An 11480-nucleotide genomic window follows, 5' to 3' on the forward strand; every position below is an offset into this window, starting at 1 on the left:
TAAGGGCGAGGTACTTGAGAGAGATGATGTTGTGATGGTTGATAGGTTCGGTATATAGGGGATATCTTCGAAATTAGCCTGTGTCAGGAGAGGTAGAAGTGCGAAGAAAAAAGTTCAAAGGATGGGGAAATGGTTGGCCCCTCCTGCTGGCATTTTGAAAATTAATATGGATGGTTCTTCCAAGGGTAGTCTGGGGTCGGTTAGAATTGGTGGTATTGGTAGGGACTCTTCTGGACTGGTGGTTTTTATTTTCTCGATCAATAAAGGAATGCAAACTATTAATAGGATAGAAGGTTTGGCTATCCTATATGCTTTGAAGTGGGCTTATGCTCTACGGTGGCATAAGGTGATTTTCGAATCTGACTCTTAGGTTTTGGTGAATCTTCTCCTTGAGAGGAAGAGTTTGAATGTTAGTTGGCAGTTATCTACGATAGTGCAGCAAATTTTGCAGGTAGCTCTATGATGGATTCAGTGTCTTATGCCCATATTCCAAGGGAATGGAATAGGGCGGTTGATAGCTTGGAAAAATGGGCATCTAGAAATATAGATGGTTAGAAGATTGATGAGTGGGAGCAGCTACCAGGCGAGTTATGTCAAGACTTGGAGAGGACTTTGGCAAAGGATGTAAGTGGTATTAGGGAGAGATGATTTAGTTCCTTTCTTTTTGTGGTCTCTAGTGTTTCTTGGGGCTTTGGCTCGTTGTTGTGTTATATTGCTTTGTTCTAAAGTTCAATAAAGTTTTTACCCCTCTTTTTCAAAAAAGAAAAAGAAAAACTAGAATTCCAAATAACAATTATTTTGAAGAATTTGGAATTCTTGTTTTTGGGGTCAAATGGGGATTCTGAATTCTACTTTTTCCCAAATCCAATTCTGATTGTGCAAACCCAAACAATGGATTAGAATTTTGAATGCCAATTCCATTCTAATTCCAACTACCAAATGGGCCCTAAAGAGGTGCAATAGTTCCATTGATAGAGGATATGATAGAGATATATATAATTGACACTTTAATTCTATCATTTGCATCTAAAAGAGGTGCAATAGTTCCTTTGATAGAGATATATAGAACTTCTTATTCTTATTTTTTATAACTAACATTTTATTGCTCTTATCTATTTCTTGTTTTGTATCTTTTGCTACATTTTTTCTTTTTTTATTCTCTTTCTTCTTTATATTCTCCTCCCTAGTTGTTTCTCTTTTTCCTCCTCTTTTTTCTACTTCTTCTCCTTCTTCTTGTTGTTGTTGTTGTTCTTCTCCATATTTTAGCTTTCTTTGCCTCCACTTCTCCTTTGCTAGTTATTTCTTTCCTTTTTTCTCTTTCTTCTTAGTTTTCTCCTCATTTTCATATAGAGATGTCAAAGACTCATTGTAGCAATTATTTCATTTTCTTTAGAGAATATTTGTTCGTTTAAACATCAAGATCCACTACATACATTCTTTCCTTGTTATATGTAACCTAGCCTCTGAGTACAATTGAAATGATGTGAACAGACTCATTGCAATTGTTCTTTCCTTCTCTTAGCTACTTGTAAGGTAGCCTATGATTGGAACTGGAATGGTGCAATGTTAAATGAACAAATGATTATTCTCATATGCTTTGTTGTCCAAAGAAATTTGGTATTGTATAGGTTAAATATAGTTATATGCATGGTTTCTAGAAGTAATACCATATGGAGGCATGTGAACATGAGAGGGGTGTCTTCCCATCATATAGAATAGTAGGATTTAATTGAGTTGGTATCCAATAAAGATGCATTTTGAATTGTTATCATCCAACTTCTTTCTAATTGTATCATCAAACATTTAAGCCTTTTCCAAAACCTAGTCATTTAATAAATGGATTTAATTAATGTAGGGGTTCCATGGAGGGGGCTTGGGCATTATTTTTAAGGAGCAGGTCGTCTCATAACCAAATAATCCTACCAAAAAAGGAAAAAAAAAAAATTTGCACAGTGGAGAAAATTTGAAAGAAGCCATCACATGGTAGGTATTGTTTTGATTAAATGTCATGTGAAATGTTTTTTAAGCTGATCTATCATGTAGAAAATGTTACATGCTAAAATATTTTTAGTTTTTATTTTCATTCTCTTCCGTGTGGAAAAAAATTGGGTTTTCTTTTCTAGTTATTCTATATTTTTAATTTTTGAAATTAAATATATTTAAACAAATTACAAGTAAAATTTTATTACAAAATGGATTGTAGACAATTATTTTAATTTAAGTATCATGATTCAAAATAGCATATTATAAAATAAAAATTTTAATTATGATTGTGATAAAATAATGTTATTTGAGTTGGCCTAGTGGTGGAGAACTTGTACTCTTGAAAGAGAGGTCACAAGTTCAAATCCCATTGGGGGGTAGGGTATGTACACCTCGTTTGTAGCACCAAGCACCTCTCGAAAAAGAGTACGAGGTAGTCCCATATCACTGTCACCATATGTAAACCCAAAAACTATGGCATAGTGTCGTGGACTATAAAACCACCTTTCCTTTCCTTTTCCTTTATCTATTTAAAATCTTTAGTCAATTTCATTCTAAAACTCATGGGCTAAATGTTTTTGAAGTGAAATAAAATTCATGAGACCAAAATTCCTAAAAAATATGAATGACACCTACTCTATTTTTTTCTATATATTATTCAAAAGTTCCATTAGTTTGAAAATTATAATTATATTTGCACTTACAAATTTACAAATTACAATAAACAAATTTTTAAAATATTTTTATTGATGAAATAATATAAATTTATCTTAATTATTAAAAAACTTACACTTTTTATCAATCTAAATTATGGAAATAGTCAAATTCAAACAAAAGTTTTTCACCTTAAATAGATGATTTAAGGTTATGCATTTGTTGATCTTTAAAAAGTAACATATTTATATACTGCAATTTAAACTTAATTAGTTTTCTTAATTAATGAAACATTAATAGAAATATTAAATTTTAAGATTATTAATATTTTTGATAAATTAATTATTACAATTTTTTAAGTTTAATTTCTCACTCCAATTTAAAATTGTAAATAAAACAAGGCATGTACTTGTCGTAATAGTTTTAGATTAAGGTAAAAACAGGTTTTGAAGGGAACCCGAAACCCTTAACAGAAAAGCAAAAGATAAACCATGAAGCACCACCAGGTTTTACAAGGACCTGAACCTTGCAGTTTAAAATTTACAAAATCAGGTTTTATAGGGACCTAAAACCACAAAATAAGACCATAAAATGAAACTAGGTTTTACAAGAACCTAGAACCTAGTTTTTTTTAAAAAACAAACAAAAACCAGTTAGAAAAATCAAGACCACTGACCAGTTACTAGGACCACTACCAAAATAGAGACCAAATACCAAGGACACTACTAGTTGCTACTGTAGCTCTTTGATCATTTTCACCACCTATTTGCCTACCTCCGCAGTGCTTTGGATGGTATCAGCAATAGATCCTTCAGTTACCTCGGTTGCCTTTTTCCTTTAGCTTTGTCTAGTTCTTTTACTTGGGCCACTTGGAGACATGATTTCTTCATTAGTTCTCTTCCCTAAGCTTGCAACTACTGCACAAATGCTAAAGTAAACTGCTTCATCTTATTGCCACTCTCTTTGATCAATAAACAAAGTTTGTGTTCATATTCCTTTAGTTTGTCTGGTATATTACCAACCTGAACTTCCATCTGAGTGATCTTTGCACAGTCAATTTCCTGATCCTATTGCATCTTTCCCACTTTTCTTTTCAAATTCATTAATTCATTGTGCATCCAGGAGTCTACTTGAAGAGAGGTATCAACCTTAAGCTTTGCAGTATGCAAGAAAGAAAGCATAGTATCCCTACCAGTAGATTTATTTTTCTCCTTCCCCATTTCTTCCTTACCAGTAAACTCATCCTTCTCTTTCCTTGTATCTTCCTTTACATCCACAACATCCTTGTTAGTAAGGTCCTCCTTTTCCTTCACCATTACTTCTTTTTCATCCCTCACTCACTAGGAATGCTCACTTTGATTAATTTCCTCTTCACCAACATTACCCGACCCTATATTTTTATCATTGCTTTCATCTACCTCATCCTTACTAGTTTCACACTTACTACCTGGGTAACCTTCCAAGGTAGAACTGAAATCTCCCACATCTGTATTCTCCTCCTCCTCCATATTTTTTTCATCATTATTATCTGAGTTGTCAAACTCAGTAATCTCTTCCACATTTTTCCGAGGGGTTTGTTGCTTCAATTTCCTCCTTTTCCCACTAACCCCTTCCTCAAATAGAGCCCTTCTTTTTCTCAGAGGTAGGGGAAGACACAATGGCCTTGTTCTTATAGTAATCCTCAATTAGTAAAATTGACCCTTCATGTAAAATCGAATGAGACTCTTTTTTCCTATGGGCTTGAAGACCTTCAAGTAAAGAAAATCTCAGATAAAAAGGAAATAAGATCCTATCCTTCTGCCTAAAGTGATTCAGGAACACAAAATGAAATTTATGAACATGCTTAGCTCTACCATCTAAAATAAAATACTCACAGATGCAAAAGAGCATGTCCTGCCAAGTAACCTTAATTTGACCTAGCTCATAAAAGTCACCATTCTTCTCCAAGTTCTTTTCCTCCTCATCCAATTTCAAAAATTTCTTAAACACAACATTTGAAATACATGTTTCCTTACTAAAATTTATGCCTTCCTTGGGCAAACTTGTCACCTCGGCTACTAAATCTTCAAACAAATGCACCGTCACCCCATGCATAGAAACCCTATCTTCAATCCATTTTTTGAAGAAGGTCTCTGTGACATGTGGTTTACATCCATGAAGGTGCTCCAGATAAGTGGTGACATTACCCTTCTATAAAATTTGCCAAACAAAGGCTTTGGCCTTCCATGCTTTACAATTTTTAGGCTCCTATTTTCTTGGTTCTCCGCCCATTTCCAAAGACTTCATTTTACTACAAAAAGCCAATGTCGAGTGGACATGAAGAAATAAAGAATAAATCAAAGCCAAGGTATTCATTAAAACAACTAAGACACTCATTAAAACATATACATGCAAAGCCAGGATAAAATTCAAATTAATGTACTTTCTCGGGAGAATAACACTGACATCTGTAACCCCACTTCCATATATCATTAAATTGTTAATCTTAGCAAATCTTTCCCTTCGTTGTGTAAGTTCTATCATAATTAATAAGGGCTTTCAAATCTACACTCCTAAGGGCTTTCAAATCTACACTCTTGCTTAAGTCATCATGCCATGTCATCTTATACTCCTGTTGGATAGCCTGGTCAGCAATCTAGTCAGCCATAGCATTACCTTCACGAAAAGAATGAGGTATAAATACTTTCTCAAATTTATTCATTAAAGATTTAATTTCCATTACACTGGCTTTGATCGACCAAGTAATCAAAATTTTACCATTGAGCATATTGACAATGTTTAAGGAATCTCCTTCCATCCAAAGGTACCAAAAACCAATTTCCATTGCTAACCTCATCGTATATAGAGCTGCAATAGCCTCTGCTTTATAGCTATTAGAAATACCAATAGGTATAGCAATGACATCTATTATATTACATGTATGATCTCTTAGAACTCCTTCACAACCTGCTTTGCCTGGGTTTCCCTTAGCAGCACCATCAAAATTCCCTTTAAGCCATCCCATAGGGGGAGCCTTCCATCTAGTCTTCAATCTTGGGTCTTCTTTCTTCATATTAGAACTTTTGGAAAACATTGGATTTTCAATTTGAAAATCTTTATTACAATTTCTTTGAGACTTAAAAAAATTCTTTATTGCCTGAACAATATTTTGACCAAGCACTCACTCCGGCATTTCTTTATTTCTAAAGGTTCTGTTATTTCTTTCTTTCCAAATACCCCACCAGAGATGGGGGAGAGTAATTTTCCATAGGAAATCAACATTAGTATCCTTAGATGGATAGATCCAACTTTTAAAACAAAGTTCTACATTATTTCAATGAAGCCAAGTGATATTCCAGTAGTTGAGAATAGAGCTCCATACTTGTTGACTGTAAGTACAATTTAAAAACATATGATCTATGTCTTCAAAACCTTCTTTACATAGACTGCACCTATTAACCACATTAATGCCTCTCTTTTGCAAATTGTCCTTAGTAAGAATTTTATTTTGAAGCAAAATCCAATAAAAGATATTTATTTTTGGTATAAGACCCTTTATCCAAGCTTTTGTCCATAAAGGTTGGTTACCTTTCTCCTTAGATTTGAAAATAGAGGAAACCTTGAACTGACCACTAGGATCAACACTCCATATCATGTTATCCTCCTAAAGGGGATATAAAGAAAAGGCATTCAACATAATCTGTATGTTATGAAAAACCTAGTTAACATCAACAAGGTTAACCCAAATGTTATTATTCCAGTAATGTCCCATAAGAGTCTTATACAATTGTTTGCATCTATCAACTTGGGTCCTATCCTCAAAGTCCTCAATCAGGGGATGATCCATTATCCAAGTATCTTCCCAGAATCTAACCTTCTGTCTATTTCCAATTTTCCATGAACAACCTTTGCTTAAGGTATTCTTAGTTCCCTACACAGCCCCCCAAATAGCAGAAGGGGAAAGAAAATTAGGAGATGATAGAAAATCAAATAATAAATGAGCATTAAAAAGATACTTATTTCCATATAGTACTCCATTCCTTATCATTATGATAAGCCCTCCATCCTTGTTTGGCCAAAAGAGCTCTATTCATACTTTGCATTGACCTGATTCCCAATCCACCTTCCCTGATAGGCTTACAAATTTGATCCCAGGCTATCAGAGCCATTCTCTTCCTTTCCTTAGTTCCTAAGCAGAGAAAATTCTTTGAATTTTATCAATAGTATCTACAAATTTTGTTGGTACTCTAAAAAGACTCAAAGCATAAGTAGGGATACTTTGGGGACAAGCTTTAAGGAGGGTAATTTTACTAGCTTGACTCAAAAGGTTACCCTTCTAGCCTGCCAATTTCTTATTAAACTTCTTTATGAGATCTTCCCAAAAAGAGTCTAGAGCTTTAGGTTCCAAAGGGAGACCCAAATAAATACAAGGAAAAGATCCTATTGAACACCTTAGAATTTTAGCAATTTTGTTCTATCTTGGAGCAAGGGTATTAATAAAAAACAAAGAGCTCTTATTCCAGTTTATCAACTGACCTAAAGCAGAAGAGTACAACCTAAGGGCTTTCTTGAGATTTTTAGCTTCCTTGACTATAGCTTTGCCCATGAAAATAGTGTCATCAACAAATTGACCATGAGAACAAGTAAGAGGTTGAGAAGAAGGTTGCAAACCTTTAATATCCCCTTGCAAAACCAGTTTCCCAATATATCTCCCCAAGCAATCAACCATAATAATAAAAAGAAAAAGGATCTCCCTATCTCAATCCTCTAGAGGGACTAAAGAATTTAGTGGAGCACCCATTCACCAAAATAGCTATAAAAGTAGTATAGATCAACTAAGATATAGCTCTTACAATCTTATGATTAAACCCAAAGGCCTGTAAAATCTTAACAAGAAAAGCCCATTCAACTCTGTCATAGGCTTTCGCAATATCAACTTTCATGATAAAACCCTAATTATTAGAGCAAGATAAAGAATGAATATTCTCATGAGCAGCAATAACAAAATTAAGAATTTGCCTACCTAGGATAAAACCATTTTGTTGAATAGAAATAAGAGACAGAAGCACCAAAAGCAACCTGGATGTGAGGACTTTTGAGATAATCTTATAAAGGGAATTACAAAGACTAATAGGCCTAAAGTGGTCTGGAGAATCAGCCCCAATATTTTTAGGAATAAGACATAGGAAGGTAGAATTGATCTCCTTAAGCATTCTTTTAGCCCCAAAGAATTCTTTAACAACACCACATACATCTCTTCCAACCAGTTTCCATGCCTTCTGGAAAAAGAACATGGGAAAACCATTTGGTCCTAGAGACTTATCCCCTCCTAAGGAGAAAACAACTTTTAAAATCTCTTCTTCGTTAGGAATGGAACCTAACAATTTATTTTGTTCCTCAATAATTAGAGAAGGAATCTCCTTTAAAAGTTTAGCTTGGTGAGCAGAATCAATGTTAGGATCAGCTGCCATTAAAGAAGAAAAAAAGGAGACCATCTCTTTCAAAATATCCTTTTCCTCAATAATCTTCAAATTACCCTTTTCAAGATATGAGATACGAGTTTTTGCTCTATGCTTCAGAGTAGAAAGATGGAAAAACCTGGTATTCTTATCTCCTTCATTCAGCCAGAATAATCTAGATCTTTACCTCCAATAGATTTCCTCTTTAGTGATAATGTCATGATACTCTACCAAATTTTCATTCTCTTCTCTTACAAGATCATAAGTATAACCTTCCTTCTGTATCTTGCCCTAAATATATTGGAGATCTTCCTTAATACTTGCTTTACTCTCAAAAATATTACTAAAACATCTTTTATTCCATATTTTAACCTCCTTTTTAACATTTATTAATTATGAAGCCACTCTAAAAAGAGTAGTTCCTTCAACATTTATGTTCCACCATTCAACTAGTTTACTTTCAAATTGTGGATGTTGCATCTACATTTTTTCAAACCTAAAAGGAAAGTTTTTTTTGAAATTTATCTTTTCAGCAACAAAAATCAAAGGAAAATAATCTGACCCGATTTTCTATAATGCCTCTAGTTTGCAAATAAACTCTTTAGTCCAATCAAGAGAAATAAGAGCTCTATCCAATCAAGCCTAAATACAATCATTACCTAGCCTCTTATTACTCCAGGTAAACTCAATTCCATGAAGATTGAAGTCCATTAAACCCTCCTTATTAATGAAATCCATAAGGTTCAGTCTCCCATCCAGCTAGCTCACATTACCTCCCTTTTTCTCATGGTCATAAAGAGGAACATTAAAGTCCCCCATGAAGATCCATTGACCAAAGTAATCTTTACTCTTTATATGAGAAAGAGTATCCCATACCTTTTTCCTATAATTCTTTATATTTGGAGCATACATATTAACAATATACCAAACATTATTCTGATCAATGCTAGTAATTTAACCACCATGAAATGTTTACTAGCATTCAAAACAGTTCCTGAGTAGTAAGATTTCTTCCATAACATCAGAGTTCCACCTAAAGCTCCTTTTGAACTACTTGCTTTTAATCAATGATCTTTAAAAGACTTGATTTGTTCAACTCTCTCCTTCTCCATCTTTGTTTCTTGTAGCAACAAAAAATCTGGTTTATGCTCTCTAACAAAATTCCTAACAATGTCAAGTTTATGACTACTATTCAAACCCCTAATATTCCAAGTAATAATTTTCATGTTTTTTTTTTAGGGGTAAAATCCAAAATAGTTGCTTGTCTTCTATTAGCAATATTCTGCATATTTTCCATTTCTTTGGTTCTCCTAGAAGATTTCATTCCAGGTTTCTCCGGAGTTCCAACATTTGGTTTCACCTTGGCTTGCTACTCCACTTTACTACTACAAGTCTCTACTCCTTTAGGAACTGTATTACTCTTCTTTTCTATCTTTTTCCTTTGACTCAGTTTATGTTTCAAATCCTTACCTTCCTCATTTTTCTCCTCAAGTTCAAAATCATTCCTAAAGGGAACAATTTCTTTGCACAAAGGTGTCTCAAGAGGCTTAGGAGTAACATTCTGATTTTCAATCAACTGGAAATTCTGGGATTCTTCTAGCACCATCAATTTACTAGTATCCAACAGAATTTTCCTCCATCTCAACTAGATCTTCCTAGTTTGTCTCAGTCTTTTGATAAATAACTAACTGCTTGGTCATGTCCACCATATTCTCTATATTTTGCTCAAGTGAGGTAGATTCTAGCATCACCCCAACCCCCTAATTTTCACTACTCAAGTTTTTCTTCAAGGTTGAATTTGACATTTTACCAGTTTCTTGAAATTCCAAGTTCAAGTTATCCTTCACATCTTTTGCATGAATAGCTTTAGGTTTCCAAACTTTCTTTTGGAGTTTTACTTCTTTCTTTTTATCTTCCTTATCAGTCTTAAGATTGTTCTTGCCTTTATTAGGATAGTTTTTCACCCAATGGCCCTACTTTTTGTAGGCAAAAGAGGTATTTGGGAGATCTTCGTATATAATTTCCTACATTCTTTTCCTCAGTTTTGAAATTAGTTCCACTTTTTTAGTGAGGTGATTCAACTTTGCCACTTTCACATATAATATGGCACTCTGAAGTTTAGATTTCGAGGCCGTTGCATGATCCATTATGATTAGTTCCCCCAAGGAACCAGTAATTCTTTTAAAGATATCTTCATGTCAAAATTCTAAAGGAAGGCCAAGAAGTCTAACCTAGATTAGAGTAGTTAAGAAGAAGGCATTAGATAAATCCATATTTGGCTCCCATTTTTAAATAGTGAGAGTACTTTTGCCAAACGACCATGGACCTCTGCAGAGAACCATATTCATATCTTCTTTACAATTAAAAATAAATGAAAATAATCCATTCAACATAGGAGCTATATCAACTTGACCATGGATAACCCATTTCTATTTAATCATTTTTTTCAAAGTTTCTATATTTGGTCTAGCCCCCATAAATTTTCCCACAAGAGTAAATTCCATAGAAGATACAGAGAAATCAACAATTGGGTCCAGAATAAATATTTGGAACTCACCTTTCTCCTAGCAAGATTTCAATGTGACTGGAGGGAAGGATGATTTTCCACCAGGTTTCCTACCAAACAGGGAAGACCATGTCCTTTGATCACCTAACCCTTTCCATGAACCTTTTGTTTTCGTCTCAATATTGACCCCCACATTCTCCAAAGGATTTTTCTCATTCTCAAATACCTAACCAGACACGTGATTTGCAGTGAAAGAGTCCAAAGAAAGGTCTTGGACCCCACAACTAGTGGTACCAGCATCCATACTTCTTTCAGAATTTGCTACATTTTCCTTGATTTGTCCTTTTGTCCCATCAAAATTTGCCAAATTTTCCTCGATTCATCCTTCTATCCCACCAGGATCAATACCTCTCGTAAGATTCTCCCCTTCCAATTTCCCACCTAGTAGAGAGCCAGCCAATTCAAAAACACTTTAGTGCCAACCATTTCATTTGGAGTGTATTATGCAACTCCTTACTTGTCATAATAGTTAAGGAGTTGATTCTAATATAATTTTAGCTCTAACAATAATTATAAATCAGTTTTAATAATTTATTTAATGTAAAATTAATGTAAAGGAAAGGTATAATAGCTCTTAATAATGATAAATATTTAGAATCACGTACAAATAAATATCAAAACTTTAGAAATATGTGAAGTGCAAAAAAAAATAATGAAGTCTAATATTAATTAACTAATTACATACTAAAATTAAAACATTCAACATTATAAAAAAATTAAATAGTTTTATTTTCAAAAAAATAAATATTTTTATTAAAAATTCGAAAGCATAAACATATTAACATCATATATATTTTTTGATTAATTTTTTTAATATATCATTTATATATATCATAATG

The sequence above is a fragment of the Cupressus sempervirens genome, chromosome 1 (genome assembly GCF_028749045.1).
Source record: "Cupressus sempervirens isolate cs-2001-9-10 chromosome 1, ASM2874904v1, whole genome shotgun sequence".
In the NCBI taxonomy this organism is placed as follows: domain Eukaryota; kingdom Viridiplantae; phylum Streptophyta; class Pinopsida; order Cupressales; family Cupressaceae; genus Cupressus; species Cupressus sempervirens.